The 14062-nt window shown below is 32.4% G+C and overlaps 1 protein-coding gene and 1 long non-coding RNA gene across 3 annotated transcripts in view; one reads left to right on the top strand and one right to left on the bottom strand.

The window, feature by feature from the left end:
* The window catches only part of LOC120356932, a 66501-nt gene extending 62073 nt beyond the window's left edge, over positions 1 to 4428 (top strand). Inside the window, exon 2 of the long non-coding RNA XR_005574137.1 lies at positions 4274 to 4428. This is a non-coding gene — a long non-coding RNA (uncharacterized LOC120356932). The remainder of the gene's footprint in view (positions 1 to 4273) is intronic.
* The window catches only part of LOC105197490 (vesicular acetylcholine transporter), a 104373-nt gene that overhangs the window by 79609 nt on the left and 10702 nt on the right, over positions 1 to 14062 (bottom strand). The gene's annotated exons all lie outside the window — the stretch shown is intronic.

The raw sequence follows: 14062 nt of genomic DNA, 5'->3' as shown, positions 1-14062 counted from the left end.
AGATCTTTCATAAATACACGAATGTTTTATTTAATCAGAGCAGCAAGCAAAAATTCCTGTGTCTTTTGCTTCAACCAACAGAATATTTAATAAATTTATAAAATTTTGTAATGTTATGTAATACATGCCGGATTATCTCTCTCATAACTGATGTGAAGTATTAATGTAAATTTTAGTTAATTAATGACCTGGTTTTATGATGAATCACACAAGTAGTTCTTTTGTTTGATAAAAAGCAATCGATTAATACAAATTTAAATTTTCTTAGGCAATTTCGCAGACGAATGTCTATGAATAACTTCTTGCTCGCTCATCGACTCGCGATATTGCGTCTTTCGTCATTCGATTCGACTCTATAACCCGTTTCGTAATTTCTGATGCCGATTGCGCACGACAGCGAAGGATCTCCGTTGCATCGTCGTTACTTTCAAGACCAGTGGCAGCTCGAGACGGAAATTAGCGCGCATTACGAAACTTCGGCCAGTTATTAGAAATTCACGGCTTGCCGATAATTGCCAGCGAATATGCGATATTCAGAAATGCAAAATGTTTATTCAGCTTGTAAGTAAATTATAGAATCACGCTCGTGTAACGCCGACCTCCTTCCGACTGCCGTCGATGTTGCGTATATCATAAATTCAACTAACGGCAGCATGTAGCATTTATAGTTCGTTACGTATCAAAGGACACTATTAAACTCTTGCGCGCGAATGTATTTTTATTAAAATGCGCTTTATTCATTTTCGTCCTTAATTTACGACAAAGAGCATGAAAATGTAATTTATTGCTTTTGATACTTTACCCTTGCCTTGGTCTGGTATTTTGCTTTTGACATGTAATTTATACTTTATTGCTTTTGATATTTTACAATCGATAAAAGAATTTTCCACGAAATGGAAATTTGCGTTTAAACAGCGCAATGGGAATATTACATACTTCAATATTAATGTCGAGAGAAAGAGAAAGACCGAGTTGGATTTTCAGCACTCCCGCACCGGCCATAAATCGCTGCGACTTTACCACCTTTCTTGAAATTCAAAAAACCGCTTAATAACCAAGAAGAAAAGCAATAATGCCTGTCCCTCCCTCGTGCTTTTCTTCTTTTGATCAAAATTCCAAAGCGACGTGAGACAAAGACGGCGCCCATGGGAGCCTTTTTCTTAAAATTCAAAGGAACAGCAATCACACGTGTCCCGCCGTTGAGGGAGGCAAACGGAGGGGGGGAAGGTAAAAGAGAGAGCCCAAGAAGGAAGGGATGAGAACACTCGGGGGCGCAAAGGAACGAGCGGAGGGTGGGTAGAGGGCGAAAGCGGAAAGGAGAGCCCGTGGGTGAGAGATTTTCAGACAAAGACCGGGAGCTCGAGTGGTTGCTCGCGGCATTGTTGCCCTTTACCCTCCCGCAACTACCGAGGAATACGAAGGGGTTGTCGTCCCTCCACGAGCGGAGGGCGCAGGAAACACTTTGCCGCACGAACCGGAAGTGCGGTCGTTTGGCGCTTCCCGAGCGATTCGCGCCGCGAGCGCACTTCCTGGTTATTTCTGTCGTTCGTTTAGCGACCGATTCCCATAATTCGACCGAATTACCGGCCATTCCGGGAAATGGCACGTCCGTCTCTCGAGAGACACTTAATAATGTATTTCGTCAGTTATGCAGAACATTAATGAACGCAAAATCTGCAATATTAATGCGTATACCAGCGTAGCTTCTCTCTCAACGATTTAAAGTTGAGGGATTATATTTCTTTCGGGCCATTTTGTTATATTTTAATGAAATATAACAAAATGACATAAATAATATTATAAATTGCGTTTTCGAAAAGACAAAGAGAGGTGAGTTGGATTTGTAATTTATATCAAAGCCTTCAATTTTTGTTCAAGATCAACATTACATATAACTTTCAAAAGATTAAGCACTCGGAATTTTATTATCTTTTTACGTCGAATTCGCGGTTATCGGGGGATATCTCGTTGTTTATAAAAACTTCCATTTCAACAGCAATTTTTAAACTTGGAAGCATTTCTTTCAAAAGTTCCTAATAACGTTTCGAGGAAGGTTCTGGCGATTAACACTCGAAGAAATAAAAGCGAGAAAGTTGTATTATTTGTGATGCGTATTCGCTATAACGCTCAATAAGCAACCATTTTGGAGTCAGAAAGAGTTGCATGTTTATACGATTGTATTACGGGAATATGAATTGTGAATGGATAAGCCAAATGCAACGAGCTTGCACGTTGTTTCTGATTGACTCAATCGTGTCGTGCGTAGTCAAAAAGTGCGCATCGACGGACGTGACGTTACTTCGAAAGACTTTAACACACTATTATGACCTGTGCATGCAGTCGTGCGCTATCACATTTGGTCGTAAACGCGATGTTAGCTTATTCGAGTGAATCCGAAGAAACTTACGATGATACTTTCAGTTGTACTTCAAGGAAACGCAATACGGAATCTTATTAAGCTAGCCTTCCTCCATTAGCGCAAAATTAATTTAAAAATATTTTAAAATTAAGTATTAATTTGGTGCTAATATCCAAAATTAAGTGCTCGAATCGTTTGGCAGAAAATTAAAAAAAAATACGTGGGTCTAGCTATTAAGCTAGATTCCCTTCCCAATAAAAAAAATAAATATTTATTATGTAAACGAATAAACAAATACAGTAGAATTAAATGTCAATTAGGTGCTTCAAGAAATAATGAAAATCATAATGTATTACAAAACTTAAAAGCCGGTCACGCGATTGGTTCACAAAGGATAAGTCATCTTAAAAAATTTGGTACTAAAAAATTTTTTTTTAAATATCATTTAAAGATATCAAGTCGCCAAATTAGGTTCTCGTTCCGTTTGGCTAGTATTTTAAAGATGAGTTTTCTTGTCAGTCAACCGCGCGACCGATGTTTAAGTTCAAATACTTGCTACTTTTTTTAAATTTTCTGTCAAACGATTCGTGCATCTAATTAGCACTTAATTTATTTGTAAATTAAGTACATAAAATAACAAAGAAATATTTTTTATGAAAATGTATTTTTTCTTTTAACTGTTTCTGTTTTGACTAGATGATTTTTTAACTTAGAAAAAAAGTTAATAAAAGTTTATGTTTTTAAAAACAATTAGTGGATGATAAAAATTAATAACTTTTAAAATTTATTATTTAATTAACTTTTAACTTTGTAACTAGTTAAACTTTGTAACTAGTTAAAACTACTCAACCCTGATTATTGGAAATACTTGAGATATTGATAATGAGATATAATTTATAGTAATGTGACATCTTAAAATAGTTCGAAGACTATTAGTTATATCACGATGCAAAATTCAGTAGTTAAAATTAGTTAAAATGTTAAAAATTAAGTAATAAAAATTAAATGTTAATAACTTTTAACTTAGTTAATTTTGAATAATTTAATTTTTTAATTGCAACTAGTTATTCTTGAAACACATAAACTTTAATTTATTAACATTTTCCAAAGTTAAAAATTTATAATAAATAAAAATCTTTAATTACGTAAAAGAATTTTAATTATATATTTTTTTTAATTATATAAAAGAATAAAAATTTGCGAATATATAAATCCTTGAAATTGCTGAAAGAATTTAAATACATAAATATTTAAATTAAAGAAATTTATTTAATTTAAAAAAAATTAGTTAAGTTAATTTTTTTTTCTCACTGCGTTACTTTTAGAATTAAGATAAATGCCACGTCTATTAAGCTCGGCACAGCCATTGTTTTTAGCGAAATGGCTGGAGCAAAAAAATTATAAATAGAGCAAAAAAAAGCAAATAATTTTTGTATAAGTCGCATTTGATTATGCTAAATTAGCTGTGCCAGCTAATTAAATTAAGTTAAATTAAAAATTTGTAATTTTTTAAAGTTAATTTGCTTAAAATATTTACAATTTAATAAGGATCATCAAACAAAATTAATTTTATTTTTAAATTAAGCTTATATGAAATAACAAAGAAATATTGTTTTACATGTGCGAATGTTTTTTTTTACACAGATAAATTTTTAACTTTTTTTTCTAAGTTAAAAAATCATCTATACAATAAAAGAAAACAGTTGTAAGGAAAAATACATTTCCATAAAAAATATTTTTTTGTTATTTCATAAATTTAATTTACAAATAAAATATTAAAACTATATGATAATGCATATTATAATTGTTTTGGATAATTTATTTATAAAAAATTACAACTTTCTTTAAGTTAATATAGATAAAAAAAAGTTATCTTCGTCACTATTATAATTTGGATTTATTTGCACTTTACAGATTAATGTAGCTGTGTTACAACTCCGCTGCTGCGCATCGGTCCGGTGAGTTATAAAATTTCTTTACCGTTTGAAACATCGCGACGCTTATCTTATTCCGTATCAGCAGAATAAAAAAAAAGAAAACAAAAATGAATGGAGAGACTGAAATTTGTACGCACGCATCATCAAATTAAACACTGTTTACTTAAGCTAGCTTCTCCCCTCTCTACACGATACGATCAAGTATTTTAGAATAAAAAATGCGAAGATAATTAATCACATTAATTTCTTAATTAACTTGAAATACAAGTTTCTTAAGAAAAACTGGACGGTAAGCATCTTTCGTATGTCTCTTCAATGAACATCTTAAAAATTAATTCTTAAGATATCATAGGAAAAAGGTACTCTTGATTCCGTCCACGTTTTCATCTATTTAAAATGATTAAAAAAAATCTTTAAAAATTTATGATCATACTTTGAAGTTTTTAGAACAAATATTTGTACTTCATTTTGAAAAGAAAATAGCATGTTGTATAATTTAAAATATCGAAAAATTTCCGTGAATAGAAACCGTACATCGTACACAAAATACTAAGAGTGATAGTTTAAGTGTAGGACATTTTTCAAAACGTTAATAAAATTATTAAAGAATTATAGATTGTTTTATGCTTGAAAGTCATAGAAAAAATTTGGCGGCGATTTTGTATCTAGATGAAAAGTTATTTAAATAAGAAATAGACACATTTTAATTGAAAATATAATTGATAGTTAAATAATGAAATAAAAATTAATAAAAAAATCTGAATTTTTTCTTTAAATACTTTAAATATTCAAGATGATTTGTGTAAAGTTTCATTATCGTGCAGAGATCAGTTCTGTAAAAAAAAAAAAAAAAAAATATTTATTTATTTATTTTTAAAATAATTAAACAAACAATCACAATAAAACTTTGTATAAATCATCGAACACTTAAAATGCTTACACAAAAAATTGAGTTTTTTTTAATGTCGTAAGAAATAATTTAATTTTAATGACAAGTAGAGTAAATAAACTATAAAAATATTTGAAATTAATTCGAGTTGAAACGTTTGTTTGTAATTCGAAGATAAATAAATAATTTGTAAAATACTAATACAATTGCGCACTTTTACCTGCGCTGACTCTCATTAGCCTAATTCTCAAGTACTGATTGCTACAAAAATATGTTATTAAATAAAAGTATAATCTTATTTTTACATAACTTTCATATATATATATATATATATATTGTATAGTTTATTTAAATATATATATATATTGTATAGTTTATTTAAAATGTTAATATTAACACATTTCCAAATTTTATTTACTTTTTAGGGACCGTATACTCGATACATTAAGTACTAAATTTCTTCTGAACCTTTCGCTGAATAAGGCATCTTTTCCATTACACAATTTTAAATAAAGTAATAAAATCTTTTAGCTATAAATTTTTTCTAGACTGGGAAATTCTAAATGTTCCGCAGAAATAAACGTTTTCGTAATATTTAGGGATAAAAGAAATGAATCCAATATCTTTTATAATATATAATATAAAATATGACATACATATGAAATAAGAACAGTCTACTTGCTCGATAAAATTTTTCTAAAATATGTTTTCCGATAAAGGAGATTTCGCATTGTAAGGTCGATCGGAGGACAATCGGGTGATTTGATCGCTCCTCGCGGCCAAGACAATACCGTCTTCACCACCGGATCTACCGGCACGATATTCGCATCGGAAACGATGAGCGGGGGCGGTACGGCCGGCTCATTCTTCCCGGGCGATGTACCAATTTCTTTTCTACTTTGTCTTGTAGCCGCTCCCCTGCCGCCCGACTCTGAGACACGATCTCATTTTATCTCCTCGACCCCTTACACGATCCGCGTTTGTTACGGAGCCCTTCACCCCGTCTTCCTCGGCCCATCTATAGAGGGTTAGTCTCGTGGCCTCGGGGCGACCAACGACAGATAAAGCACGCGAGTCTGGTTGAAGGGGGATACTTGGTCAGACCGAATACGAGTGGATCCAGGAGCAACAACGTCCACCTCCCACGCTCCCGTTGCTTCGCCCCAAGTCGAATTTTTGCGAACTTTAGATTGGCATGTCAAACACACTATTTCGAAGTCCCGTTTTGAACACGACTACGAAAAACGGGATTGGTAAATGTCTTGAGTAAGGGGCGGGAAAAACGTTATCAGTTTGAAATCGACCAATTATGATACGTTCTTTTGAAGTAGATATTGCGTACGTACTAATTAATTTTAGACTCGTTTCAACCATTCCAAGAGGAAGACAGTGTGAATTGATTTTGTTATTTTGCTCGCATTTATTCTTATTCTTTGAAAATTGCGATAATTTTGTAGATTATAAAACTTTAAACAGTGTAGCGTTGTAAGTTCTATGCATAGTTGAGTTTTCAGGCATTTTAATGCCTTGGTGAAAATTTTTCTCAGAATTATTATGACGAATATAATGGAATATTTTTTCAGAAATATCGAAGTAATGCACGTCTTTTTTCAGAATTTTTTATGTATGAGAATATTTTAAAAATCGAATAAAAACATTTGAGAAATTTTGTAAAAGTTATAAAATTATAAAAAGTTTTGGAAAATTTTTCAAAATTTTTGTATAATTTTATAACTTTTTAGAGAATTTTTTCGATTTTTTTATACGAATTTAGAATTCATATATGTATAATATATAAAAAGTTCTGAGAAAAAACGTGGAGCAGAATATTCAGTATTTTTGAAAAGTGCTGTATAAATCATATAAAAATTCTGAAAAAAAGTTTTCACTAGAGTGTGGCTTGATAAATCACATAAAAAACTAAAAACATAATTAACGATGATTTGTAATTCATGTAAATAAAATTATAAATTATGTATAATTAGAGAAACTACAGGAGTTTATCTATACACTCGTTTTGGTATTTATTTATTTCTTGACCAATGTTAAACTATTTTTTACATTAAAAAGAAAGGAGGAAGAACTCACGCTAAACGTGACGTACACACGCAAACATAAGACTGTAACTATTCTCTATGGCATGAAATTGTACATTGTTAACTTCTGTCCAGTTGAACGTTCTAGCGTCATATCGTATGCATTTTATATGACTGCTACTTTACACAAGTGAATTGTAAATAAGAAGATATTGTATAGTAAATGAACTGAAACTGGATAAATATATATGTACGTTTCGAAGGTTTAGTATTGTCGGAATTTAAAGAGAAACACAAATAAAATTTAGTGAAAACTTTTACAGAGTCGCAGGTGCGCACGTTGTCTAAATCTCCTTCAGCTCTTTAGCATACACATTTATCAATAAAATGGTGTAAATTTTAAACTACAACCCAGTTATCTGTCAGTTTCCGCTTCTACTCTCTCTCTTTCTCTCTCTCTCTCTCTCTAAAAATTTCCAATATAAAATTTATCTTACAATGTATGCTCATAATTTTCGAGAGAAGCTTGTATTAGATTTTATCAATGAATACTGGATGTTCAAATAAAAAAAATGTTACATATATTTCGTAAAAAGCAATATATATTTTGTATCTATCGACTGAAGTTGAAAGGAGTATATTAAATTTTTGAAATAGCTTTCATCTTGTAGTTACCACTGAAATATACTTCTTTCAGAATATATTTCTTTTAAAAAGAAAATATTTTCCAATTCCATTTCCGGAAAACCTCCAGGCACATACTACTGAAGGATGTATTGGACATATAGTCCTTACAAAGTAAATAAAATTTGGAAACGTGTTAATATTAACACTTCAAATAAACTATATACATATGAAAGTATGAATAAAATTAACTTTTTATTTAATAACATATTTTAGTTTATTTACTCTATTTGTTGTTAAAAATTAAATTATTTTTTACAATATAAAAACAATTAATTTCAATTTCTTTGTGTATTTCAAATATTCAAGATGATTTATACACAGTTTTATTATGATTGTCTGTTTATTTATTTTGTAAATAAATAAATAAATTTTATTTTACAAAACTGATTTCTGCATCGCAATGAAACTTTGCATAAATCATGTTGAATATTTAAAATACTTAAATAAAAAAAAATTTAGATATTCTTTATTCTTTCTGTTACTTTATTATAATTATTATTAATTATATTTTCATAGAGCACGTGCCTTCTTATTGAAATCACGTTTTATCCAGATAGAAAATTGTCGCCAAATTTTTTCTACACTTTTCAAGTGTAATATAAAAAAACAATCTGCAACTTCTTTTATCATTTTCTTAATATTTAAAAAAATGTTTTGTACATTCTTAATTTTATTTAAAATATAATTTATAGCAGAGTATAAAGTATAAACGAGTTCTTCGCGTCGTCTTAATAAATGCATGTTTCTTTTTTGCTACCCTTCGCATCCGGAAAGAGAGGAATTCGCGCACCAATCATCTCCCGCGTGAATCCCGCGATGATGGATGTCCGTTCGGAGAAAGGATCGACATGTCGACCGTCCATGTTTCCGCGACACCGACGGAAGCGGGATGCATTATTTATGTTACCACCGGGCGCGAAAATTCACGATACATCTTCGGGACGTAGACGACACAGCACAGCGGTCCGTTTTCTCTCCTCGCTTTCTCATCTCTTTCCCTTTCGGGCCACGCTCTCCCGCTCGTGGCACTCCCCCAAGTCGTCGGCCCCGTAAGAGTTATACAAGGTATTAGCGCGGAAACAGATGTAGGCGTAGACCGACGTGTCTCTTTCTCTCACCCTTCCTGTGGACCGACAATTTGTCACAGCGGCGCTTCCCCGGGCTTCCTCCCCCGTCTTCGCTTCCACCCCCGACGTTTCGGAGTGCGCCGGCGACCGATACGATCGCGCTTGATAAATCATGCGATAAACTAGCGTTATTATCGCACTGCGTGGCATCCCTATCTGGGATTTTTTTCGGGTATGAGGAACCGCAGATACCGATTCGATGTACGCTCGATGGGGGAGGGAGTTACCCAGGACTCTCGGGGAGCGGTGGAGGGTGCGCGCGTGCCGTGCTGAAGAAAATTTATCACCGTGATAAAAGGATTCGGGGATAAAACGCGCGTGAAAACATGTCCGGTAGCTTGCCAGAGAAAATGCCCGTAGCGAGAGTCTAAACTGAGACGATATATTTTCCTCTTTCCAACTGTACATTTTGCCGGAATTTTCCTATTTATCTATAAAGTTTATTTCTGAAGCTTGATTTGAAGAAAGCTTTTTATCAACTCGAAACTGGGTCTTCAAATATTGATTATTAATTTGGCAAAAAGCACGCTGAGCAAAAATATCATCTTGTTTTTCATAGCGGTTTGCTAAATGATCTTTACAAAATCAAAATGTCATGAGTTGTTATAAGATAATTGCTCCATATTACTGCCGCTTTAAATACATAGCGACAATTGATTTTTTTTTTGTACTTTTTTTAAATACACAGTAAACATTTTTTTTATCACTATTTAAGTGAAAACTTGAATATAAATATAAAATCAATAAGCTCGAAAACTAATTGATTAATTAAATATATCGAAAAAATATAAGATATTAAATTGAGAAAAAGGATTTGTTGAAAACCGAAATATTTAATACGATACCTTCAAGTAAATATTAAGTTGATTCAACAATTATTTAGCTGTATAAAAAAATGGTATAATTAATTTGTCAACCACATTAACATTTTTTAGTAAAAAATTAACTAAATCGATTCACTATTTAGTTGCGTGTAGGTTAAATATTTTAGTTTTTCAATAAAAATTTTTGTTTAGTGTATTATTAATTCTGAATACTTCTTTCCAACTATCACATTACTTTAGTATACATTACTTTACTACTGCAACGCATTTATTTATGTTTATATAATAATTTAGTTTAACATTAAAATATAAGGGGTATTTTTAATACATAACTAACATCACGCTCTTATATTTTTTATTCTGATACTACAATTGGCAAAAGTAGCAGCAATTGGGACAGTTATCCTAGGTCACTTTAAATACCATTTTGATCTCTCGATCTGGCGAAGATTATCATCCAAATTCCAAATAAATTCGTGACATGTCGGCGGTTTTCGGTGTCGATGACTGTGACATCGATGTCTCGTTTAAGTCTTGCTAATGATTCCTGAAATCGATGACGATACCAACGGATGCGGTTCGGCATCGAGGAGAGAGCTGATAATCCCTAAATCCGATTATTCGCCTCATCGGTCCTCGACAACACCGTAGCGTGGCACCCTTCGTGTTCTCTCTCAATCAATGTTTCTTTTGCCGCCGTGAATGCCACTCGTGACTCGTCTTCTCTCTCTCTCTCTCTCTCTCTCTCTCTGATTTTTTTCCATTCCTGACTGATCGCGGCTCGGTTCTCGCCAAAAATCCTTCAGGTCTCGCAGGATGAGGAACTTTTCACAGTTCTAAATTAAATCTTTAATTTTGACACGTGGTCTTTTGCGCTATGTTTCCCAGATTAGCCTACTGCAGATATAGATCACATTCTGAGAATATTAAATGTCACTGGGTCTGAATGGAGGATCTCTCTCTCTCTCTCTCTCTCTCTCTATCTATCTATCTATCTATCTATCTATCTATCTATCTATTTATCTATCTATCTATCTATCTTTATCTCATCTTATTTTCTAATTATAAATCATAAATTTAATTTCAAATATTTTAAAAATAATTAATTAAGAATTGATTTTAATATCTGTAATGTATTATAATAGCTTTATAGCTTTTGCAATATATTTACAGAATATAAATTAATTTAAGATAAATATAATAATATTCTCATACTTTTCTTTTTCTCATTTCTTATTTTTCTTTGCTTTTCTCTCTCTCTCTCTTTCTTGAAATAGTTCCTACTTTTACAGTTTACTTGCGATACAATGACATTATAGTAGCTTCGCTTTCATTTCCCATACGTAACTCCGGCCGAAGACAAATGGCAGCTAAGTTCTCATTCTAGATCCCGTCCTGAATTTCGACCACGGCGGTCGCCGTGGGATCATTAATTAGCAAGCGTTAGCAGTCGGTCACTAACGATAGGCACACGTATCGGCATGACAAATGGGCTCTTACCTCGAGGGAGGTACGCAATGATGGCCGTATCGTAATCGATGAACGTGTAACACTATTATGTCATGGAATCTCTCCTCTTGCTATCCAGCACAATCATACAAAATAGACAATTGAAATGCTAGTGAACTAATTGAAATGCTTATCAATTTGTTTCATGCACAATATAACGGCATGATTTGAGGGACATTAAAAACTTTCAAAGGTACACCTTTGTTGAAACTTTTTATCAAAACTTTAAATGAACTTTTTAAAGATAGCTCTGTAACCGTGCATCTTTCGCAATAATGATTGTAATACCGTCGAAAATTCGCTCAAAATTTGAGACATTCTCAGTTTAATTACACAGCATCTTAATTACACTGTAGTAAGATTCCTCTTCTCGATCTCTCGACGCGTTCCAAGACATCGTAACGCAAACTTACAATCAACAAGTTAAGCTAAATGACTTAATCTTAAAGCACTGACACCCGACACGGATCCACGTCGAGTGCGTACACCCTTATGCCTTTCTTCGCACCCTCCTGGAATTCGTAGCTGTCGTTTCGAATCTCGTCGAGAAGTCTCGAAGGGACTACCGTCAATTAATCGTGCCTGGCCAATCTCGAAGGGTCGCGGGGGTCTGGATAAGGAGCGAGGGGTAGGGACGAGGAGGCGCCAGAAACCTAATCGAGTTGGGTGTGGACCACCTTATTCCAACCGCGCATCTCCCGACATAACGTCCAGCGTCCTGCGAATCCAATTTGTCGGCTCGTTTGCCGCTTTGGAGATATTCCTGAGATATTCTTGGCAGAATTCCTACAAACTCGAATTGTCAAATCCGCATTCGATGGCACTACTGAACTGATTGTCTCTAAGTAAATTAGATATATCCCAAACAGCAAGGTTTTTAAAAATATTATTAAAACACTTGAAAACCATTTTTAAAAATGTTAAAAATATTGGGTTAAATCTTTTTATTTTATTAAAACAAAAAGTTTACTTTAATTAAAGGATAATATTTATTATAATTTTGTTTGGGAAACATTTATTTATGGAAAATATTTATATGTGAAAAAAAATGTATTCTTTAATATCAAATAAATGGTTTAAAAACATTTATTTGATACTAAAGAATACATTTTTTCCAGTGTGAAATAAATGTTTTTTAAATGTTAAAAGTTATCTTTTTATTAAAATAAACGTTTTTTTTTAAATAAAATAAAAGAACTTAATCCATTATTTTTTGTTATTAAAAATAATTTTTAAATGTTTTAAAAAATATTTTTTAAATTTGTGATTGCTACTTATATGGGATATAACGCTTACTAATAAATCAATGCTTTGGTCCAAAAAAAATAAAATTCCGAACGATTATTGATATATCCAAAAATAAAAGAAGGATAATATTAGAGTATTATTTTTTTCGATACATTTTCAGTGCGTAAACAAATTTCTTTTTAGATGTATTATTTAGATCTCTCAAAATCACACATCATAGAAATTGTTACTGCCTCTTTTTTTATTAAAGTACATGAAGTAATATATTACCAAAAAAAAATTATTCGCTATTCTTTTTTAAGAGTAAACAAAAAAAATTTGATAAGTAAATACTTTAGTTGTTTAAATTTTCTTTTATATTATTATAATTGTTTATTCTCGTTTGAACTTTAATGATACATTTTATAACATCATGCATCATTCAAAGTTCAAGCTATCACGATTCGTTGAAGTCTTCGAAGTTCTCGTTGAAGTCTCCGAAAGGACGACGTTCATTCGCTAGAGCTACCAAAAAGTACATCCGAGAGACGAAGGAATATAGGTCAAACTTCAAGCGTGAAAAGTTCGACGCTACAGAAATATTTGCTATAAAAATGAGGTAAAAAGTAAGCCAAAAGTTTGATGAAAACGCGAAGCTCTCCATTTTCCATGAATATACCAAAAATACAAGGCCCTGCTATAGGTAGCGAGAATGGAAGTGAATCGATATTCGCGTCTTAAAACCACGCTCACCGACGCGTCAACCTTAATCTAGGACAACCTTGCGATCTGGAACATGTAAAGATCTGAGAAGATGATTATACACTACTGAAGTATACCCTGTGTACATGACTTATGTAACATACAAGTTCACAAAATAAGCGGTTCGCACAACGGACGTTTTACCATAGCGAGAGAATACTAAAACGATCTTGAAATGAATTGTTATGCTGATAATTAAACGTAATAAGTTGGGAAATAATTGGTTGCGTTATCAAGCCTTTGTTACATCCTTGTTGGTGTTCATAAGCATATCTAACGTCTATCTACGCCTTGTACGGCAAACGAGTCATTTTTTCTCCGTTGTTATCTTTGAATATAATAGACGAATAAATATTAGAGGACGTTAATTTTATGCCTTTCATATAATTCCAAGAATAAGAATCTTAATAATCGTGCTTCTACGTTAAAGCTTCTTACTTTAAAGTTCGTTAAAATTTTCTAAGGTTAGTGCAATCAATTTGCCAAAGCCTCTCCTTGTTTAGTCGCTCACAGAATAAAAATTCCTCTTTCAAGGAAAGATCGTTTCATTTTTAGCAAGAGAGGTAAACGCGCCTTTCATCCTGTGTCTATACATAAATGTCTTTCACGTGCGATGAAAAGTAAACCAACAATATCTTTCTATTAAAACCTTTCGCCACAGCTAGTAAACTCTGATTACAAGTGGAAGGTACCGCACGGCACAGA

Source organism: Solenopsis invicta, chromosome 2 (genome assembly GCF_016802725.1).
Source record: "Solenopsis invicta isolate M01_SB chromosome 2, UNIL_Sinv_3.0, whole genome shotgun sequence".
NCBI classification, from domain to species: Eukaryota; Metazoa; Arthropoda; class Insecta; order Hymenoptera; family Formicidae; genus Solenopsis; species Solenopsis invicta.
This window is presented reverse-complemented; position numbering and strand designations above follow the sequence as displayed.